Below are 24,263 nucleotides of genomic sequence, written 5' to 3'. Positions count from 1 at the left end.
TCAGCATTTCTGTATCCCTCGGGTAAATTCCTAGCAGTGCTATTGCTGGGTCATAGGGGAGTTCTATTGTTAGCTTCCTGAGGAACCTCCACACTGTTTTCCAGAGGGGCTGCACCAGTTTACATTCCCACCAACAGTGTAGGAGGGTGCCCGTTTCTCCACATCCTCGCCAGCATCTAGAGTTCTCTGCAAAACACCACTTTCAAATAGTCAATCCTGGTTCCTTCAAAGCCATTAACTGCTCAGATTCATATGAATTTTTCCCAGCCAATATTTTAGGCAAACTATCAGTTACCAATTATTATTTTCATTCTTCTGTAGAGTAAGCTGATGAGTTTCGCAGCTCTTATTAGTATTTCCTTAGCCTTTACTCTGTGAACAAAAAATCAGTTAGCGATTCAACTGTCTAAGCTCCATAGTAATGATACTTCTCAATGCAAAACCACTACCAATCTGAAAGTTAAGGGTGAACAAGAAGAGAGTGCTGATAGACCAGATTACTTGAAAAGGCCTGTGTTGTTCCTCATCTCTTCAACTCCTATCTTCAGGGTCAGAAACTGAATTTGGATGGCCCAGACATATAATATTCAGATAAAAATACCCGCATACTCTCAGAAACCACTAGTGTAGAATGGTGTATAAATTTACTGACTGCTAATTAAGCAAGAATTAATTGATTATTAATCTATTAAGGACATAAAGACCAGCAAAATTGAGCTGAACAAGATTACGTGGCAAGAAATTTAGCCAAAATGAATTCACCACCCCCACTGAAAGTGACTAAGATTAAGTCTCATAAAAAGTTAGAAATAATGAACACTTAAGTCAACAAAACAAACAAAAAAAGAGCTAATAATTTTAAACAGGAAAACACGCAGACTGGTATGTATGTGCATATGTGTGTGTGCACGCGCATGTATATATGTGTTTAATTGTAAACAAATGCAGACCCACGAACGATTAACATCTGAAACCTGAAGACCTGAAATAGGTCAGAATTCCTGAATAAATAAGATATATGAAAAGGGCATGAAATACGAATGAGCAGCATGTCTTTTCAAGAAAACAGCCAACAAAATCAGCGTTAAGATGAGAACACGGAAGGACCAACTGTAAGAAAAAGAAGTGCCAAAGAACTCTCCTTGAAAAGTATGCTATAAAACAGGAGAGAACATTTTAAATAGTTGCACATGTGAATGAATATTAAAAATATTTTAATCCTCCTAAGAAGTATGTTTCTAATTAGACATTCCCTTTTCTGATTATGGATTTTATTGCAATGGCAGAATCAACAATGACTTGGCTCTTCCCACAAGAGCAGCTGTTAGATTTAACTTAGCAGCTTCCTCTTATATTCTCCCACCAAAACATGTGTATACTATATATGTATACCTAACATACTTCCTCCAGGGAAAGACCACAGAATTTCTCCATCTCAACTTAGCTAGTTCCTTGGGCAATTGATATCTTTTTCTCTTTTAAAACAGAGAGAGGAAATCCTTTAGTCTGTTTCATAAATGTTTAGTTTTCTGGTCAACATTTTATTCCCTATAAAACACAGGTCAAGAATCTCCTTTCAAATGTCTTGGAATCTTTCTTAGCCAACGAAGTAACAGAAAATGTTGCCTATTTTTAATTCATCTATTTAGAAAGGAGGAGCAGTTTAAACTAACCAAGAAAAGACAAACCTAAAAAATCAGGTGAGGAGGATGGTGCAGGAAAAAGTCACACATTAAGGATTTTAAGAGTGGAAATAAATGTATTCATAATCACTTTAGCCAAAGTACTCATCTATTTTAAACCTTCCATTCTTCCATGACGTGTATTTCTTTAAAATATAAAGTGGAATGTTAAGAAGGCAGCACCCTGGCAAGCATAAACCCTCTAGTAATTTTTGCAAGCTGCTTTGTGGAAAGGCCCACCCACCTAACTCCATCCCCTTTTTAAAAGTGTTCTGTCCCATAATTAAATACTATAGCCACAACTGTTCTCTACATTCAGAACTCAGCATACGGCTGCAAACCCTAAAAGGCTAATTTCAATAATAAATAGAACGGTTAGGAAAAGGCACACACTTGAAGAACTGTAAAAAGAAATCTTCAATTAATAGGTCTGACATAAGCAGGACCGATAAGACTTCTGCATTTCTCTTGGCTTGTACCTTCTCTAAGGGTAGAAGATAGATTAGCTCTTAGACCTGTCAGTAGTTAGCATCCTCATTAAACACTCCCAAAGGAAGGCAGTTAGTATCAACTGTAAAGATTTAAAGAAACACCTTTCAAAAGTGAAGTCATACAAGTATATGAACCCACTACAAAACCAAGCAAGCTCTTACCTAAAAGATACATAAAAGAATGAACACTTGACCAAAATAACTGTCGCCAAAGATCTCTTGGGGGTTTTCTAAACTATAAACAGAACTTGGCAATCACAGAGAGAAGAAAAAGCGACCATTACAGTAAAAAAGGCTTAAAGATACTCAAACATACAGAATAGATTAATTAGATTTTTCTTTCAGTATTCAATGGCTAAAAAAAGTCCCACGGAGGTAGTCATAAAAATGTCAATAAATTGATAAATTTACATTTTATTTTTAATGGGCAGGTAGGCAACTGTGTATATCAATGTTGCAGGTAATTTTAAGGTTAAAGATTATATCCTTTATAGATTACTGCCCAAATAAAAGATGAAAACTAAGGATAGTTACGTTGATTTTTCTTCTTCCTCTCAGAATTCTTAACTGCTACATGGAGAAGTTTTTTAGTTAAAAGAATAAATTTATAGAGACACAATTAACTTCGACATTATCATACATGTTCAAAAATTTATTTAGACTTTGTTTTCCGCATAGGAGCCGTACACCTGACCAACTCTCAAAGTCCACACATTAAGGAGTCTAATGACTAGAAATGACTTTAAAAATAAGAGAATAACTATAAAATGACCATAAAATGTGACCCACTACCTACTTCTCCTGTGATGGTACAAACAGCTTCACTGACTGCTGTGAGGCTGAACGTACGCTTGTAGGCAAAAATGTCAGAAATACAGAGCCCAGTGTGTACTGCACTAGCCTCCAGAGTTAGCAGTACTACTGTTGAGACCCTGCAGCCCACATTAAAGACAAAGCATACCACAATTCCAAATTTTAAAATGAGACATGAAAGTGGGAGTGGAGAATACCATACTCAAAACAGGAATGCCCTCTCAGAGTTCAGCGGTGAAAACTTCAGATTACACATCAGGCTTCTATAAAGTACTTTAAAGGAATGAAAGAAATTAAGCTAAAAGTATGAAAAGAAAGACGGACTTCTGGTAATGATATTTCTGATCAATTTTCTCCTCGGAGGTACACCTACAACTTTCTCCTCGGAGGTACACCTACAACTACATATAATATAGATGTAGAATTTTGCCAGTCATAAGACAGTCTATGTTCTGGTCTGTCATAAGATCTAAAATAAGACTAATTCTTAACTATTTGTGTGCTATCTCTGATTTCCACTTTAATAAATTTATTTGTTACCAAGAAACAGACTCTTAATTACAGGGGACAAACTGATGGTTACCAGAGGGGAGATGGGTGGGGGGATGGGTGAAATAGGTGATGGGGATGAAGGAGTGCACTTGGCATGAGAAGCCCCAGATGATGTATGGAGTTGTTGAATCACTATATTATATGCGTGAAACTAACATAATACTGTATGTATGTAACTAACTGGAAAGAAAATAAAAGCTTCAAAAAATTAAAATTATAAAACTGCAGTTGTTAAAACTGTAGAGAATAATAAAAGTACACAGGATCAGGCGCCTGGGTGGCTCAGCTGGCAGAGCATGCAACTCTTGATGTCGTGAGTTCAAGCCCCACACTGGGTATACAGACTACATAAGAAAAAAGAATCTTTGGGAAAAAACAAAAACAAAAACAAAAGTGCACAGGATTTCATGAAGACTAGAACAAATGCAGGTGGGTGCTTAAGGAATTTTCTGCCCATTATGCCAGAAGCAGGACACCATCTGCCTGTGCCAGGAATCAAGCTAGCCCTCGGTAGTCTCCAAACTTGATGGGAAAATCTGGTTGTTTAGTTAACACTGCAAACACACTCTAAATCCAAGACGAGCTGTTATTTTTTAAAATGATCTTAAACACAGTTAAAAACTTGTTTTCCCGTTTAAGAGCAGCTATCTATTTTTATATCCTTTCCTCATACAACTACTTTTTTAAAAGCTAAATTATGAAAACCACTGATTTAAAGACTAACTTCCATACACTGATTTTATTTTGTTTCCTCTCTGAATAAATATATTAATAATGAAATAATTTACCTCTGTATCTTTTAAAACTATTAGAACATTTGGCCATAAGGATCATTAAGGTACTTATCGATTTTAACTCCATGAGGATATCTGTCATCTCATGAAAAACTTTACCTTAAAATTATTGCTATTTGGGTAACATGCCTAGCTAGAATTTATTGAAGTGCATTAATGTGAAAATCCCTAAATGGGGCCTCAGGTAGCTCAGTTTGTTAAGTGCCCAACTGTTGATTTTAGCTCAGGTCATGATCTCAGGAGTCCTGAGATCAAGCTCTACATCAGGCTATGTGCAGACAGCATAGAGTCTACTTGGGATTCTCTCTCTCCCTCTCTTTGCCCCTCCCCCCACTCTCTCTCTCTGTTTCTCTCTCAAAATAAATGAATACACTTTTTTTTTTAAATCCATAACATGATCACAATGATACTGTCACACAGCTATTATTTTCACACTTTGCAACACTTAAACTGATCACAAGTATATGAGCCATTAAAAAAGATTCCTTCTGAGTCCCTTGCTTATAGCACCTTTGGGAAACAAGGTCTTGTTTAAGAAGCTGAAAATGATGAATCTGGCTTTGGTGAGATCACGGAATACTTATGGGAAACTAGGTTTGTTAACAACTACAATGAAGATGGATAACATGGGTTTGGTGAACTGTGAGTGTGCATGTGTACACACATAAAGAAAGGAAAAAAGTTGTGAATGCAATTTCATTCTCACACTCATTTATAACTAAGCCTTGAAAGTGCATCAGGCCAAGCATTAGGTTGATGTTTGTCATGGTTAAGATACTATTAAGCAAAGCAAGAAACATTAATTCTCTCTGGGACTCAGTTTCTTCTTCAGGAAGGTCTAGTGTAGTTTCCAAGGTCCCTTTCAGTTCTAAAAAATCAAACATTCATTGAATATCAATTATTAGGAACATAAAGATGAATATAACATAGTTCTGGCCCTAAGGCTGATTTGATGAAAAACTTAATCACCATGTGCACTACTCCTAAATAATTTTATACACACACACACACACACACACACACACACACACACTATCCAAAGAACAAAAGTATGTGTTGTGAAAAAAACTTAAAACTTTGGTTTTGTGAAATAGGAAAAATAACTGAAAATTGACAATATTATCGCTCCACCTAAACAAATAATCTATCAACCACAGCACTGCCCCAAAACAAGCTTTTGATACCACACTCAATAACCAGCCATATATATTTTGTGCCCTTTAAAAAAGAAAAAAACTGGGGCATTTGAGGGGCTCAGATGGTTAAGCGTCCAACTTTGGCACAGGTCATGACCTCACAGTTTGTAGGTTCGAGCCCCACATAGGGCTCTGTGCTGACAGCTCAGAGCCTGGAGCCTGCTTCAGATTCTGTGTCTCCCTCTCTCTCCTTCCCCACTCATACTCTCTCTCTCTCTCAAAAATAAATAAACATTTAAAAAATCAATACAGAAAGAAAAAAATAATTCCCGTACTCATAGAGGAAAATGACATCAACAGATTTAATGACAGTGTATTTTCAGGTAACTATTTAGAACAAATATGGGGAATATGGTTAAATACCACACACACCCACACCCACAGTCATATCCACACACCATAATGCTTAACATACCAAGAAAACAGAAATAAAACCATATATTTATAAACCAATGATTCTGACATGGGTGCCAAGACAACTTAATGTAGAAAGAATAATCTCTTCAAAAAATGGTGCTGGAAAAACAAGATATCCACATACAAAAGTACAAAGATGGACTTTATACCTCACACCATACCCAAAAATTGGTTCAAAATGTATCTTTATATATTCTGGATACTAGCTCCTTATCAGTATACTGATATGATCTGAAAATAGTTTTTGAAGCTAAAACTTCAAAAAAACTTTTAGAAGAAAACTTTAAAAAATAACTTTTAGAAGAAAACAGGCATAATTCTGTGTGATACTGTATTAGACAAGAGTTTCTTTGATGAGATACAAAAATAGGAATAAACAGATCAAAATCAAAATTAATTTTTCAAAAGACATCATCAATAAAGTGAAAAGGCAACATGAGAATGGTAGAAAATATTTTCAAATCATATTTCTGATATGGTCTAATATTCAGAGTATATAAAAAAATTCTTACAAATCAACAGCCAATTAAAAATGGTAAAAGGATCTGAATAGATATTCCTCCAAAGAAGATATACAATGTTCTACAAGCAGAGAGAAAGATATTCAGCCTCATTAATCACTAAGGAAATACAAATCAAAACCACAAAAAGATGCGACTTCAAACCCGCTACAATAAGTAGAATTAAAAAGGTAGACAGTGACAATTTGCTGACAGGATGTGGAAAAACTGGAATCTTCATCACCAGTCAGAATGTAAAATTGTACATTTTGGCATTTTCCCTCAAATTTAAGCATATAAGTTACCACACGACCCAGAGATTTCACTCCTAGGCATATATCCAAGAAAACTCAAAACATGTCAACAAAATTGTTCATGAATGATCATATCAGCATTATTCATAACTCAAAAAGTGTAAACAACCTGTATGTCCATCAACTGATGTGATACATTCATATAATAAATATTATTCAGTCATAAAATGGAATGAAGTACTGATACGATATAACATGGATGAAACTTGAAAACAGTATGTTGAATGAAATAAGTCAACCACAAAAGCCCAAATATATGATTTCATATGTGTAGAATAGGCAACTCCATAGAGACAGAAAGTAAATTAATGATTACCAGAGAAAGGGAAGGGAAAATGGGCAGTGATTATTAACGCTTTGGGGGTTTTCTCTTTGGGGTGATGAATGTTCTGGAATTAGATCATACTGATAGTATACACAAGTTATTATGCAATACTAAAAACCACTTAACTGTGTACATTTCAAAAAATTTTTTAACTTTTTTTTTTTTTTTTTGAGAGAGAGAGAGAGAAGAGTATGAGCTAGAGAGAAGACAGAGAAAGAGAGGGAGACACAGAATGTGAGGCAGACTCCGGGCTCTGAGCTGTCAGCACAGAGCCCAACGTGGGCCTGGACTCGTGAACTGTGAGATCATGACCTGAGCCAAAGTCGGACGCTAAACCAACTGAGCCACCCAGCTGCACCTTAAATGTACATTTTTAAAGGCTAAACTTTATGGTATGTGAATTATAACTCAACTTTTTAAATTATTTGAGAAAAAAATAATGTCTTTGAAACCTTTGTGGATGAAAAGAGAAAGGAAAAAAGAAAAAATATTACAGAAAAGACATTTGGGGTAATCCTCACCTGTGTGGACCAAAAGGAAAAAGAGGCCAGAGACGCAATCAGAGAGTATGTGGAACTTATTATATCCAAAAACACACACAGTCAGCAGTATCAAATTCTTTTGGGAACTGATTCCGAGTGATGAACACGCTTAATACAATGAGTCTTAGTCAATTTAATGAAGAAACCTGGTTACTACTCCAACCTCTTTCTCTATTTAGGGCCAATTCTACACATTATCTTCTTCAAAATGTTCCATAAGTCAGGCTTTTCACTGTCTGACCTTTTCTTCATTAGATGGAATTAGTAAATGTTTATTCAATAAATATAATATAAATGGGATTCCTTTATTAGCAATCTGATTCTGATCTCATTTCATGAATTTAGTTATTAAAAGAAAATCTATTCTCTTGACTAGCTTATAATTACATTATTATCTTGAGTTATGTTTCATTTTTCCTCTGCAAAACTTCTCCTGTGGTTTTCAATACCACAGAACAATTTTCTCAGACAATGACTGGAAACTTACAACTTCTAATCATTTTGATTTTTGCTTTGGACACACTCATCCAAAATGGTAATTTGCAGGGGATTAAGAAGTATACTTCTGATTAGCACCAGGTGTTTTCATAGAAGTGTTGAATCACTATAGCGTATACCTGAAACTAGTATTACACCGTATGTTAAATGAATTTAAATAAAAACTTTAAGAATGGCTTTACGGAATATATGCATAAGGGCAAAAGCAGGAAAGATTTTCTTATTTTTTAATAATTGCCTAATAAGTGAAAGCAGTTTAGAAAAGAACTGGTGCATGGGTAAATCAGTTTGTTTGGACCCACTGTCCTTCCATCACTATGTTCTGTTTAATTTTACTTTCCAGGGCATCTGAAAACCAGCAGGCTCTAAGCTGACTGTCTAGTCAGCCAAGACAAAGTCTTGGCACTACTCTGAAAGCAGATATGCCAGGTCTACCCTTCCCTATTATGTGACTGGCCTAGTTAGAGGATGTATATACAGGAGAGTCTGACAGACACCATCAACATGGATACTATGGTACTGTTGTCTCATGAATAATGTTTCCTGCAGCAATGATATATATGCATGCTAAAATAAAAAGATTAAAATAAGAATCATAAAGAATTCAAAAATAAAAAGATATCTAATGTAATACCAATTTGCACAAGTGAGTTTGAAACACCAAACAACATAGGCTTAAACTTTCTCTCTTTTAAAACTATATTTTAGATTCTAAGAATTGTTTTTATTTATTTTTTATTTTTTTATTGTTTATTTTAGAGAGAGGGAGGGAGGGAGAAGGAGCCTCTGGGCTCTAAGCTATCAGCACAGAGCCAGACACGGGGCTCGAACTCACAAACCATGAGATCATGACTTGAAGGGAAGTCAGCAGCTCAACCGAGACACCCAGGCACCCAAGAAACATTTCTATTACAATACTTTTTAACACATGCATGTTGTTACATGTCCTGTGACCTCAAATGAAGTTGATACTTAAGAAGAATCAATTTTAAGGGAGAAATCTATTCACATATTTAAATAAAGAACAGGGGCGCCTGGGTGGCTTAGTCGGTTAAGCATCCGACTTTCGCTTAGGTCATGATCTCGCAGTTCGTAGGTTCGAGCCCCACGTCGGGCTCTGTGCTGACTGCCAGCTCAGAGCCTGGAGACTGTTTCAGAGTCTGTGACTCCTTCTCTCTCTGATCCTCCCCTGCTCACGCTGTCTCTCTCTCTCTCCTAGAAATAAATAAAACATTAAAAAAATTTTAAATAAAGAACAACTTAAGGACTTGAATTATAAGGGGAGAAAACATGGAGGATCAAAGTAACAAGTGCTATTAATATTTTGAGAAAGCAGCCATGATACTGACGGTTCTTCTGTTAACTATGTTACAGTAAAAATCACTACTATTTACTTACCTCCTATGTGCTAAGCACTATATATAAATTGTTTCATTTAATAAATTAAAATAATACTATTTTTCCCCATTTTACAAATGAGGTAAATAAGACTTGGTAATTTTATCCAAGGACATACACAAAGTAGTAGACAAAGCAGGGTTTTGAATCCAAATTAGTCTAACTCCAAAGCCTATTCCTTCTGTATGTTATAGTGTCCCACCCTCGGTTCTTCTGCAGCAGGGTTACAAACCCAAATGCCAACAGAAGCCTGCAATTATAATAAAGTGAATGCCGTGAGTTAAAGAAGAACAGAGAATAGGGAGTTTTCCAACCAAGCTTACACCTGCCTATCTAACCTGGCCTCTTGATACACATTATGTAAGCATAATAAAGCAGCCAAATAAAAGTATATCCACTAGCCACTACCCTGCTGGACCCATGTTAAAAAAAAAAAAAAAAAAATCACCATTTAGAAATCAGCAGAAGATGAAAAGCAATCCTAGTAACAAAACATATTGAAATAATACGTGATTTTCATATTAGATGTGTAGGACTAAAACTAGCCATCATTGAACAAGTAAATAAAACATTGACTTCTTTTAGGAAGTCCTTTACTTTTAAACCTTACGTAAAACCTCATAGCAATAATGAACTTTGTAATAAAGCAATATTTAATACTGGCAGTCCCCTTTCATATACAGCATTTCCAAAGATGTATTTGAAGGCTGAAGCATACAAATCTAAAACTAGATATATATGGTATAATGGTGGTTATGTTCCCAGAGCGCTAAAAGACAAAATCAAATCCCTAATTAAGACTTTGAGGGCACCACCTATTTTCTGAACACCACTTATCCCAAACCAGCAACTCAGGGAGCAGCAAATAATCCTCACTGGCACCTCAACCTTCTGTTCTCCTATTTCTCCTTCCTTCAGGCCTACAGCCCTTCCATTAAGCAAGCCTCACTCCCCACAAGAGCAAAACCTGGGTGGTAAAATGGCAGAGGGTTAACAGAAAGGGAAAGTCAAGATGTTCAAGAATCCCAAACAGATGGGCACCACTAGAGAGGCAAACAAATTCCAAACCATGACTGTGTGGTGATTCAGAGAAGCTCCTGGCAATCTAGGATATCTGGGAGGTCCCCTTCAGGAGGCAGGACAAAGTAAAAATATTTAGATCACCGTTAGCCCAAATGCCTAAGCTAAAAAACACTGTGAATGATCTGGGGCAAGAAATGCCACAATGCAATAGTCCAAAATTATCAAGACGCAGGAAACAGAATATGGAAGATTCAATTCTACATGCAGGAGTTCAGGAGGTCAATAATGTTCAAAAACAGAGTTTTTATGAGTTAAGACCCACCAAATATGTACTTTCATTTTAAATACACAAAAGAGGGGGCGCCTGGGTGGCTTAGTCGGTTAAGCGTCCGACTTTCGCTTAGGTCATGATCCCGTGGTTTGTGGGTTCGAGCCCCATGTCGGGCTCTGTGCTGACTGCCAGCTCAGAGCCTGGAGCCTGTTTCAGTCTGTGACTCCCTCTCTCTCTGACCCTCCCCTGCTCACGCTGTCTCTCTCTCTCTCTCCTAGAAATAAAATAAAAAAAAAAAACATTAAAAAAATAAATAAATAAAATAAATAAATAAATACACAAAAGAGTCTACCCATATGCAACACCCACATTATAAAAACAGTAAGTATTTATGAATAGATATTTAAGAATTGCTGATTTATGGATGAAATACTACATTGGTCTAGGCATTCCTAAAATGACACTGCCAAGTATATTGCATATAATCACATTTTCAACCTGTTCTCACATTACATTTTATTTTATTTAGTATTATCCATCTATATTATCACTGTATCAGGTTTATAACACTGACCTTTTTTATTTTTTTAAAAAATGATATTTATCATAAAGTCTAATAATGCTTGATGCTTTTGGCTCATTTTCTCTTCTCTACCTACTCTGCTAAATGCTACTGTGCTAAATGCTCTGTTAAATGCTACCCATCCAAAAATCCATCACTCATTCTTCTATACAAAATTGTTGAGTGGCTCTAAAGAAGTCTAATACTTAGCTGACACTACTAATGTAGTCACTCTAATTTCATGTATATTTCATGTATATTTCTTTCAAAAAAAAAAAAAAAAGTATGCTGCACCTGGGTGGCTCAGTCAGTTAGGCATCCAACTTCAGCTCAAGCCATGATCTCCCATCTGTGAGTTCCAGCCCAGCATCAGGCTCTGTGCTGACAGCTCTGAGCCTGGAGCTTGCTTCAGATTCTGTGTCTCCCTCTCTCTGCCCCTCCCTGGCCCATGCTCTCTCTCTCCCTCTCCCTCTCTCTCTCTTTCTCTCTCAAAAATAATAAATAATAAACATTTTTAAAATATTTTTAAAAAGTATGTATCTGAGCACAGCTGACATTGACAACAAAAATAAAAAGCCATGCATCTCTCCTAATCCCACCCACAACTGCACTACAACCACCAAAATTTCTAACACTCATATCATAGTCTATATTTATTATTTACAAAAAAATCCACTAAACTAACACATTACTCATATGCATTCTAGATGATACAATGAAAAAGGAAAGAGGGTAGAAATCACAATGCTTACCTAGAGAGGAGTGATTTTTTTAATGTACAAAATGAAAATTAAAAGTAAACGAGGGAGAATTCTCAAAACAAACATAATTTAAATCACTCTTGTTCCTAAATCAATAGCTTGATTTCTTTGCACTTACAGTTGTGCTTTCTGCAACAAATAGTGAATAACTTGGTGGCTCCATTCCAGCATTTAATCTGCATCAAATTGGAACTTCTAGTGAAAAATTGGGGGCTACAAGTTTCTATCACAAGGTAGTAATTATGAGCTCCCAGCTGCGAAGTAAATATGACCTGAACAGAACTTCTTAAAACACTCTGTAATTAAATACCTAGTAATCATTAAACAAGGCAAGAACTATAAGGCTTATGAGGGGAAAAACAATCAAACACTATTTTACAACAGGTTTCTGGAAACTATGAACTCAACTGGCAGATTACTAATTACCGGAAAGGAAAAGGGATGTTGGTTCCAAGAATCTCTGAAACAATTTAGATACAGATGTAACAGGACCTAACTAAATTGTAGAATAGAGGCACAACATTCTCAACCAAGTCCTATAGGTTTCACAGTCTGTTGAAAGATAGTCATCAATGGTAAAGTCATTCATGGGGCCTTGAAGTAGAACTGAGAGAGGAAGTCCAACATATTCAGCATTTTCTCTAAAGAGAAAGAAAAAATTAGGCTGGCAACATTACAGCAAGCCAGCAAGATCTGTCTCCTGTGTTACAAAAGATGTAGGAGGCTGTTTGAGAACTGACTAAAAAAATCTCCTGGGAGACAGTAACAGATTTTTTAAAAAGTAAAATGTAAATTATAACAATAGGATGTCACCACCACACTTCCAATCAATTTTTTTCCTAGTTTATCACATACTGAATGAGCTATAGTCTTTAATGGGTGGAAAACTTCCTCAAGATGTCTTAAATTTTAAAAATAAAGGGTAAGTTTATTAGAAGAAATATATATAAATTATAATTAAGAAATTTGTTTGAAATTAAGAAATTTATTGGAAGACAAAGAATGTAACCTGATGACCATGACTCAGAATTGTATAGTTTGCATCAGAACGGTATGTATGCCTTGAAATATTCTAATGACCTCTGGGCCAGTAGAAAAATACAGAATCGAGGACGTGTTTCCTGGTATCAAGATTATCTGTCTAAACTCTTGTTTATAGTTTATAGAACCAGATTTCAGTTTAGAAAACAGAATGACAGAATCAAAGTGAATGAGAGGTGCCTGGGTGGCTCAGTAGGTTGAGTGTCTAACTTCGGTTCAGGTCGTGATCTCAAGGTCTGTGGGTTCAAGCCCCCTGTCGGGCTCTGTGCTGACAGCTTGGAGCCTGAAGTCGGCTTCGGATTCTGTGTCTCCCTCTCTCTCTGCCCCTCTCTTGCTCATGCTCTGTCTCACTCTGTCTCTCAAAAATAAACAAATGTAAAAATAAATTTTTAAAAAACTCTTAAAAAAAGAATCAAAGTGAATGACTATTTCTTTAAACAATATAATCAGTCACCTCGGCTCAAAATCTGAAGTTCCTGGGGAGCATCAGGGGCTCAGCTGGTTAAGCACTGACTTTAGCTTAGGTCATGATCTCCAATTTGTGGGTTAGAGCCTTGCATCCAGCTCTGTGCTGACAGCTCAGAGCCTGAAGCCTACTTCAGGGGTAGAGGTGGGTAGGTGGGGGTGGGTGGGGGTGGGGGTGGATGTGGGCGTGTGTGTGTGCGCGCCCCTCCCCCACTTGTGTGCATGCTCTCTCTCAAAACTAAATAGACTTTTAAAAAAAGCCAAAGTTCCTTTTCCTTTCTTTTATGCCTTAGAATTATTTAAAACTATTAAGAATTCTCTCAAAATGTTTATCTAATTAGCATAGCCTCAGGGGAACCTAGCTGGCTCAGTCAGAGGAACAGAAGACTCTTGATCTTGGGGTCATGAGTTTGAGCCCCACTCTGGGTACACATTACTTACATAAACATATAATAATAATAATAAGCATAGCCTCAAAAATGTCCCTCAAATATTGATAAAGACTCCATGGTAGGTTTAACTTGTATCCACAAATTCTTTAATACATCTCCTTTCAGGAGGTGGAACTTGATTCTCTTCCTCTTGAATATAGGCTGGACTTAGTGAGTTACTTCTACTGAACACACTATAGAAAGAGAAAATAGAAACTTTGTAGTAGAGAAATCTGGCATACATCACTTACCAAGAGATCAAAATTAACATCACCAATAATAAGTTATGCTCCACGACCCCCTGATATAACAAAATCAGAAAAGTTCATCACACATTTGTAGTACTCTTCCCTAAAATTCATAAACCTAGTCTAATCATAAGAAGATATCAACCCAACCCAAGCTGACAGATATTCTACAAAATATCTAACTAGTACTCTTTAGACGAATCAAGGTCATAAAAAAAACAAGGAAAGCCCAAGAAAGCATTGCAGATTAGGAGAGACCAAGGAGACATAACAATGAAATGCAACATAGCTTCCTGGATTGGATCTTGGAACAGAAAAGGGATATTAATGGAAAAACTCAAGAAATCTTAATAAAACCTGCAGTTAATAGTATTGTATTGATGTTAATTTCTTCATTTTGATCTATGGTTATGTAAGACGTTAACACTAGGGGAAGCTAGGAAAAAGAAATATGGGAACTCAGTGTACTATTTTTATAACTCTTATGTAAATCTATAATTATTTCAATATAAGGGTTTTTTTTTTTTCAATATCTTAACCATATCCTCCCTTACTTGTAGAGATCTAGCTCATAGGCCTGATCACTAAGATTTTCCAGATTCCCATGTCTTTAGGATCTTCCCTCTCTGATTTATCTGATATATACTGAAGGATCAATCTCAACAATTTCTATCATCTCCCTACTTAAAACCACAGACTTTCCTACTCAAAACTGTAAATGATACCCCAGTGCCTCAGTATACCTCATCACTAAGCTGAGCACTGAGGGACATGTGCAAACCAGCCACACACTGCTTACCTAACCTGACATCTCCACCAGAGACACTTTTAATCATGTATCAATGGTGTTTAATTCTTTTTTAATTTTGATAATAATACTGGGCATTCTGGGCAATAATGAGAGATTTAAAAGAAAGAAGTATGGATTTTGCTTTTAGAAGATTTCTTTAGAGGAAGAAAATCTTAAGTACATGATTTTATATTATACAATAAATACAAGTATTTTATATTTTTATCTTATTTCCCCTCACTTTACTGAACTATTTTAGTAATTTTAATAGGTTTCTCTCAATAGATTTTTTTTGGTTTTCTAAATATTTAATCGCATCTTCTATAATAAAACACAATTTTATACTTCCCAGTATTTAAATATCTACTTCTGACAACGGTTAAGAGTTCTGTTTTTACCTGAAAGTACTAATTCTCAACAATTACAAGTATTATAAAATGGCACAGTAAACACACAGCTGACCTAGAAGGGAACAAGTGGTAACAGAAACCTCAATCTTATTATCACACCTTTAAGAAGCCTCTCTGGAAATTTACTCTTCCTTTTGCCAAGATATTTTTTCAGTCCATTTTAACGGACAAATATTTTCTAACTACCTAACTTTAAAACTATTTTAACTGGGGGTGCCTGGGTGGCTCGGTCAATTAAGCATCTGACTCCTGATCTCAGCTCAGGTCTTGATCTCAGGGCCATGGGTTCATGCCCCACACTGGGCTCCGTGCTGGGTAGGAAACCTACATAAAAATATGTATATTTTTAAACTATATCCAGCAAGTTCGTTCATGGATATTGACGAATGGATTCCAAATTTTATTTAGAAAGGCAAAAGAACCAGAACAGTCAACACAGTACTGAAGTAGAAGAACAAAGTTGGAGGACTAATGCTGCCTGATCTTGCCTTCAATATTCACTATAATCTATAATAATCATGGTAGTGTGGTACTGGAAAAATAGGTCAAGAGAATGGAATAGAAAGCCCAGAAATAGACCCATATAAATATAATCAACTGATCTTTGACAAAGGACCAAAGGCAGTACAATGGAGAAAAAAGAGAGTCTCTCCAAAAAAAGATGTAGGAACAATTGGACATCCACAAGCAAAAATGAATCTAGACACAGACCTTACATCCTTCACAAAAATTAACTCAAAATGGATCACAGACCTAAATGTAAAACACAAAGCTATAAGACTCCTAGGAGATAACATAGGAAAAAATATAGATGACCTTGGGTATGGTGATGTCTATTTAGGTACAACACCAAATACAGAATCTATGAAAGAAATAACTGATGAGCTAGATTTCATTAAAATTTAAAACTTCTGCTTTGCAAAAGGCAATTATCAAAAGAATTAGAAGACAAGGGGCACCTGGGTGGCTCAGTCGGTTAAGCGCCTGTCTGTGGCTCAGGTCATGATTTCACTGTCCATGGGTTCAAGCCCCACGTGGGGCTCTGTGGTAACAGCTAGCTCAGAGCCCAGAGCCTGTTTCAGATTCTGTATCTCCCTCTCTCTCTGACCCTCCCCTGCTCATGCTATCTCTCTCTCTCTCTCTCTCTCTCTCTCAGAAATAAATAAAACAGGGGCACCTGGGTGGCTCAGTCGGTTAAGCATCTGACTTCAGCTCAGGTCATGATCTCACGGTTCGTGGGTTCAAGCCCCGCGTCGGGCTGTGTGCTGACAACTAGCTCAGAGCCCGGAGCCTGTTTCAGATTCTGTATCTCCCTCTCTCTCTGACCCTCCCCTGCTCATGCTATCTCTCTCTCTCTCTCTCTCTCTCTCTCAGAAATAAATAAAACAGGGGCACATGGGTGACTCAGTCGGTTGAGCATCTGATTGGCTCAGGTCATGATCTCACAGTTTGTGGGTTCAAGCCCCGTGTCGGGCTGTGTGCTGACAACTAGCTCAGAGCCCGGAGCCTGTCTTCGGATTCTGTGTCTCCCTCTCTCTCTCTGACCTTCCCCTGCTCATACTGTCTATCTCTCTCAAAAAAAAATAAATAAATAAACATTTTTTAAAACATAAAAAATAAAAAGTCTGATTTTATTTATACATACATGCTATACACACACACACACACACAATCTTACACGATTCTTTATAACTATTTCAGTTCCTTACTTTGCTTCCCTTTCTCTCATTTCATTTGACCTTATGAGCCAATTAAACCCAAGTATTTATTTTTTCTTTGCAAAAAAACAAAAAAATACCTCTTCATACATCTTATCCTTTGCTTTGGTGCCACAGATGAAGGAACGGGCACTGATGAGAGTCAGGCAAACTGGGATATGGGCAAGATTCTGCTTATAACCACAAAACTTCTCCAAGTTTTAGATTCTTCATCTCTAAAATGAAGTTTATGTAGAGGCGCCTGGGTGACTCAGTCAGTTAAGATTCTGACTTCAGCTCAGGTCATGATCTCGCAGTTCTTGAGTTCGAGTTTCACATCAGGCTCTGTGCTGACAGCTCAGAGCCTGGAGCCTGCTTCAGATTTTGTGTCTCCTTCTCTCTCTGCCCTGCCCCCGCTCATGCTCAGTCTCTCTCACACACAAAATAAGTAAACATTAAAAAAAAAATTCTAATAAAAAATGAAATAAAATGAAGTTTATGGAATAAATGACCTCCTAAATCCTATTAGCTCTGACTTTACAGTCCTCAGTAACAGACACAATTAAATCTGAAAGGATTCTGGGAAAATGATAATGAAGGCTGCATATTTTTCTTTTCCCTAAATTGACCCATAAAAACAGAATAACCAGGATACCTAAGCCAATAATTTATTAATAATATTTATAACAAAACTAGATATTCAAATGAATGCCAAAATATAAGCAAACAAGGAAATGACACCAATTGCTACAAGATGTGTATAATCAAAAATCCTGTCAACACAAACTGACCTTAAAGTATAATGGCACAGATCTTCATGCATAGCTAAGAACTCAGGGAACATTCTTCACCTGAGCCCTTTACTATAAAATGGTACTGTCAAATAAAACTTTCTGCACTGATGGAAATGTTCTCTTTCTATGCTATGATGCCCAATATAACAATCACTACCCACGTGTAATTATTAAGCACTTGCAATGTAGCTAGTATACTAAGGAACTAAATTTTTATCTTATTTTCATTAATTTAAATAGCTCTGTGGTCAGTTTTTTATGGTACAGCTATAGAAAGAGGATTCGATAACTAAAAGCACTGGCATGCCATAAGGACAGGCAAAGTATTCCAGACAATAAAGGAAGAAGATAGGACAGAATCAAAATGAATGAATGAATATGTATCTTATAACATCCCCCAAAGAGAGACAATCATACACACTATGTGCCTCCTAACTGAAGCACATAATAATTTAAGAAGTGGTCTTATAACATTTCTCCAAGATATACAAATGGCCAATAAGGACATGTAAAGATGTTCAACATCATTAGTCATTAGGGAAATGCAAATTAAAACAAATATCCTATTATATCTCACCCACTAGAATAGCTATAATCAAAAATTCACACATTAACAAGTGTTGTTGAGGATATGTAAAGATTGGAAACTTCATACATTACTGATAGGAATGTAAAATGGTACAGCCATTCTGGAAAATGGTTTGGCAGACTTTTAAAAAGCTATTTATAGAATAGTATCATTACCAGCAATTCCACTCCTAGATACCTATACAAAAGAACTGAAAACATATGTCTACACAAAAACTTGTATATAAAAGATGACAGCAGCATTATTCTTTCATTTGTTTTGTTTGTTTTCTAGTTTTATTGAGATATAATTGGCACATAGTACAGTATTAGCCCAGGTGTACAATACAATGATTTGATAAACATATATACTGTTCAAGGATTACCATAATAAGTTTAGTTAACATCAGTAACCTCATATAGTTACAATGTTTTTTCTTGTGATGAGAACTTTCCAGATCTACTCTCTTAGCAAGTTCCAAATATACAATACAGTACTGTTAACTATAGTCACCATGCTGCACATGACATCCCAGAACTTACTTATAAGTTAAAGTTTTTACCTTTGACCACCTTCACCCACTCTCACCCCCAATCTCCCCAAACCTCCCTATGGCAACCTGTTCTGTATCTTCAGTTTATTTTTCATTCCATATAAAAGTTAGATTATACAATATCAGTCTTTCTCTGCTGACTTTATTTCACTTAGCATAATGCCTTCAAGGTCCATTCATGTTGTCACAAATATCAGGATTAACTTCTTTTTTATTGCTGAATAATAATTCCACAGTATGTATACTATATATATATACACATATCACATTAGGTTATTTCCACATCTTAGCTATTATAAATAATGCTGCAATGAACATGGAGATACAGATATTTTTTTCAAGATAGTGATTTCGTCTCTTTTGGGTATATTCCCAGAAGTGGGATTGCTGGATCATATGGTGGTTCTATTTTTAATTTTTTGAGGAACCTCCATAATGTTCCCTATACTGGCTGCAGCTATTTACCTGCCCACCAACACTGCACAAGGATTCTCTTTTTCTCCTCATCTAATGCCCATCATCTCTTTTGTCTTTTTGATAATAGCCATTTAACAAGTGTGAGGTGATACCTCACTGGGGTGCTGATTTGCATTTCCCTAATGATTAGTGATGGTAAAACCTCAAGTGAGATTAAAAGGGGCTCATTATAAACAAGACACTCCTGATATTCAGGAAACTGCAAGAGTCCTAGGAGCTCTGTGCCAGGAACTGGGAACACTGCTTCTCATGTATAAAACAGATAATGTACAAATGGCCTTTCACTCAGCTCCCACAATTCTAAAATCAGGCAAACAAAAAACACTAAAATATAACTCCCAAAACGCACCATCACAATCTAGGCACAGCTTTGCATATAAACTTCACATATTTTGAACCCTAAATAGAATAACCCATATTTTTATTTTTTTTTAAATTTTTTTTTTAATGTTTTATTTATTTCTAGGAGAGAGAGAGAGACAGCGTGAGCAGAGGAGGGTCAGAGAGAGAGGGAGACACAGACTGAAACAGGCTCCAGGCTCTGAGCTGGCAGTCAGCACAGAGCCCGACGCGGGGCTCGAACCCATGAACCGCGAGATCATGACCTAAGCGAAAGTCGGACGCTTAACCGACTAAGCCACCCAGGCGCCCCAGAATAACCCATATTTTTAAACAAAATCAGAAACCTACAGGTCTTTATAAATGTTAAACTCATTCAAAACTGTTTATGGAGCGCCTGGGTGGCTCAGTCAGTTGAGCATCCAACTCTTGATTTCAGCTCAGGTCAGGATCTTGTGGTTCGTGGGTTCAAGCCCTGCACTGGACTCTGCGCTGACAGTGCAGAGCCTGTTTGGGATTCTTTCTCTCCCTCTCTCTTTCTGCCCCTCCCCTGCTCTGTATCTCTCCCTCTCCCCCTCTTCTCAAAATAAACTTAAAAAAAAAAAAAAAAAAAAAACCTGTTCACTGCACTATTATAGTAAGAAAGCTGGAACTGTACTCAGGAGACATGGATTACCACACTGGCTTTTCTTATCATAGGAGCTTTGGTCAAATTATTTATCTTCTCCAGACCTAAATTTCTTTCTTTTAAATATAAAAATTGAACTGTAATGCAGACCCTGCAAAATCTATATTTTTATGCTTACTTCCTCATGTGTTATAATATAGCAAGAATCCTCAACCTATAGAGATCTACATTTAAATGTTGAAACTGTATCTCTAAGCCAACTGTGCCTGCCAGATCCACAGATTACAAAAATCTCCAATGAAAGAGGTATCTCTCCTTCCCTACTCACAGATTTTTACAAACCTTACTTCTCTTTCTCTTCCCTTTTCCCTTATTCCCAAAAGTTCAGCTAAATGTAATGCATCTATAAACTGAGAAATCCTTAACTACAGTTTAAGAAAATGAGGAGGAGGAGAATGGAATTTTGAACTGCACACAATGTTTTAGAAGTATTCAAAGTTTTAAAAATGCTCAATATTTTGGGGCACCTTGGTGGCTCAGTCGGTTGAGCGGCCAGCTCTTAGTTTGGGCTCAAGTGATGAGCACACAGTTCATGCATTCGAGCCGAAATGACATGCTCCACGCTGACAGAGTAGAGCCTGCTTATAATTCTCTCTCTCTTCCTCTCTGCTCCTTACCTGCTCATTCTTGCTCTCTCTCTCTCAAAATACATAAACTTTTAAAAAAATGTTTAAAAGTGTTCAATGTTTCTATACCACAATGTTTGAATTTAATTCCACAATTACAATATGTGAATGTATTATATATATCAGCAGGTGATATTTTATCCTTTATGGAGAAGATACTAGTGGATTCTTATTTTGGCTTAAAAAAACACAAACAGTTAAGTCCAGTAGGCTGTAATTTCTTAATGTAAAGCAGACAACAAAACGACTTTAATTTTTAAAAAATCTTTTAAAATCTATAGATGAGGAAAAGCATGAGGAACAAGGTCATGTAAAGAGCTGATAAGGAGCGAATTTATAATTCTAAATTCCCTAAAATAGGACAATAATTTTACAAATGAGAAAATTACAAGTTGAACCATTTAAAGCAGAAACTAACACAAAAGATTAATTCACAATGCTTATGCATTTGGCGTTGTGCTAGTTTCCAAATCCAGTCCAATAACAACCATTCCTAGTCTGTTTCCATTAGCTAATGAGGGAGGATAACCAATGGCCAGACAAGAGATAATTAAGTATCAGAGTGGTCTTATTTGCATGTTAAATGTAATTTATTCTACGTGCAACAGAAAATCATTCAGACTGTACTATCTGATCAAATCTGCCTTTCATTTAGGAAGGTGGTGGAGGGAAAGATGATGGGAAAGCATTTGAGTTAAATATAAACAGTTTTCATTCCAGACAAAGAAAGAAAAGCATCCTTTTTAAAGTAACTATTACAAGGGTGCCTGAGTGGTTCAATCAGTTAAGGGTCTGACTCGATTTCAGCTTGGATCATGATCTCATTCATGTTTGTGAGTCTGAGCCCCATGTTGGGCTCTAGGTGGACAGTACAGAGCCTGCTTGAGATTCTCTCTCTCTCCCTCCCTCTCTTTCTGCCCTCCTCTGCTTGCTCTCTCTCTCAAAATAAATAAACTATAAGAAATAAAATAAAGTGACTATTACATTGTTCCAATGTGGCTCACACAGAGAACATGGAATCTCCAACTAGATACACAAAAAGTGTGGCAAAAAGGTAAATTAATGGCTGCAGTAAAGTATGAGAAAAGTCAAAGACCACAAACGCTATAAAGCAAACAGAAAATTAAGAGATGATGAACAAAAGGAGACACTGCCATGGTTGAAGAGGCAGTGACAAGAATAGTGAGGTGAAGGGAAAAAATGAATTAAAACCATAACAGATGAGGCGCCTGAGTGGCTCAGTCAGTTGAGCATCCGACTTCGGCTCAGGTCATGATCTCACTGCTCTTTCGAGTCCTGCATTGGGCTCTGTGCTGACAGCTCAGAGCCTGGAGTTTGCTTCGGATTCTGTGTCTCCCCCGTCTCTGTCCCTCCCTTGCTCATGCTCTGTCTCTGTTTCTCAATAACAAATAAATGTTTAAAAAAAATTTTTAGGTTAATAAATAAAACCATAACAGTTTTAGAATTTCTTTTACTGACTAGGCATCAAAAAAAATCTATCTTACAGCACATATTTTACTTAATTGGATTTTGGCAAGTTCTTTAAGAGGTTAAAACTCCTACAAGTACCTACTATGTTCCCTTCCATATAGCAAACACTCAAAAAAATCTACAAACATAAACTCTTCCTATCTTATTCTCATAAGGAATCTCTGAAAGGCTTATGTACTCAGCACATAAATTAATGAATAGTTTGGAGATAGCTTAGGTCTTAGAATAATCCAGCTCAACACAAATATTTTTTACACTGGTTTAGATTATTCACATGGCATAATCCTCCTTAATAAAATACCTTTAATCATCTATATTTCAAAGAAGGAAGGAAGAGAAGACAAAAGAAAAAAGAGGAGGGGGATAGAGAGAGTGAGAGGAAGAACCTGTCATGATAGTAGAGGGTTGCTTTTTCTTTTTTCCAGGTCGGAGGAGAAGGTAGGTGGAAAATTACATTGAAAGAAAATAAATCCACAGAATTACAAAGGCACTCTCCAAGGTTACCTAAATAAACCCACGTAAATTTATACGGTGATATTCATGTAAATTTTAGGTGGCCATGAACAACTCTATATTTCTAAACTCTACACTAGTTAACAGTAAACAGTGAAACAGAAGAACCACATTAAGCCTGTTGATTATGCTTTTAATAACATTATTGTGTTAAAATTCACACTTAAGGGATAGTAACTAAATGGTTTTCCTTCAGACAATTTAAGGTGTATATAGGTGCCCTTGAAGGGTCAAAATTAAAAGTCAAAGCAGTTTACTGAGCCTTACCCTTTTCTGCCACTTCTTTCCTCTAATTCCTTACTCTTGGTTTTATGCCACTTTTTAAAAAATGAATAAAAAAAAAGGCGGGAGTCGGGGGGCACCTGGGTGGCTCAGTTGGTTAAGCATACGGTTAAACATTCAAGTCTTGATTTTGGCCCCAGGTTTGTGGGATCAAGCCCCATGTTGGGCTATACACTAAACAGCACAGAGCCTACTTGGGATTCTCTCTCTCCATCTTTTCCTGCCTCTCCCCTGCTCACACTCTGTCTCTCAAAATAAATGTAAAAACTTAAGAAAAAAAAGAACACTAGAAAAGTCAGTTACTCCAGTGTAGATGATTATCATAAACTAACAACTCATCGTTTTGTAGTGAGACTGAAAAAGTAAATCCGTATCACTTCAGGAGTAAATCGCTCAGTAAGGTGAGCTCTCTGGTACATATGCATACACCCTAGTTCTATTACTGCAACTCAGATCACCAGAGAAAGAACATATTGCCTGTATAATCTTATTTATTTGTTAAGAGTCTGTGTGTTTATATATTTTAATGGTTTGTTCATATGTACTTACCCATTTTACTGCTCATATAAACAAATGGAAGGTAAAGATGAAGACAATTAAAATATCCAATCCTCCTAATATAAAAGTCAAAATAAAATAATTTGAGTTGTTTTCCATAAATACCTACTTTTCCATATCAATTTAAAGGAAGATTACAGCTGTAATTTGCAA

Source organism: Hyaena hyaena, unplaced genomic scaffold (assembly GCF_003009895.1).
Source record: "Hyaena hyaena isolate Hyena2069 unplaced genomic scaffold, ASM300989v1 scaffold_994, whole genome shotgun sequence".
In the NCBI taxonomy this organism is placed as follows: domain Eukaryota; kingdom Metazoa; phylum Chordata; class Mammalia; order Carnivora; family Hyaenidae; genus Hyaena; species Hyaena hyaena.
Note: the sequence above shows the minus strand (reverse complement) of the source record.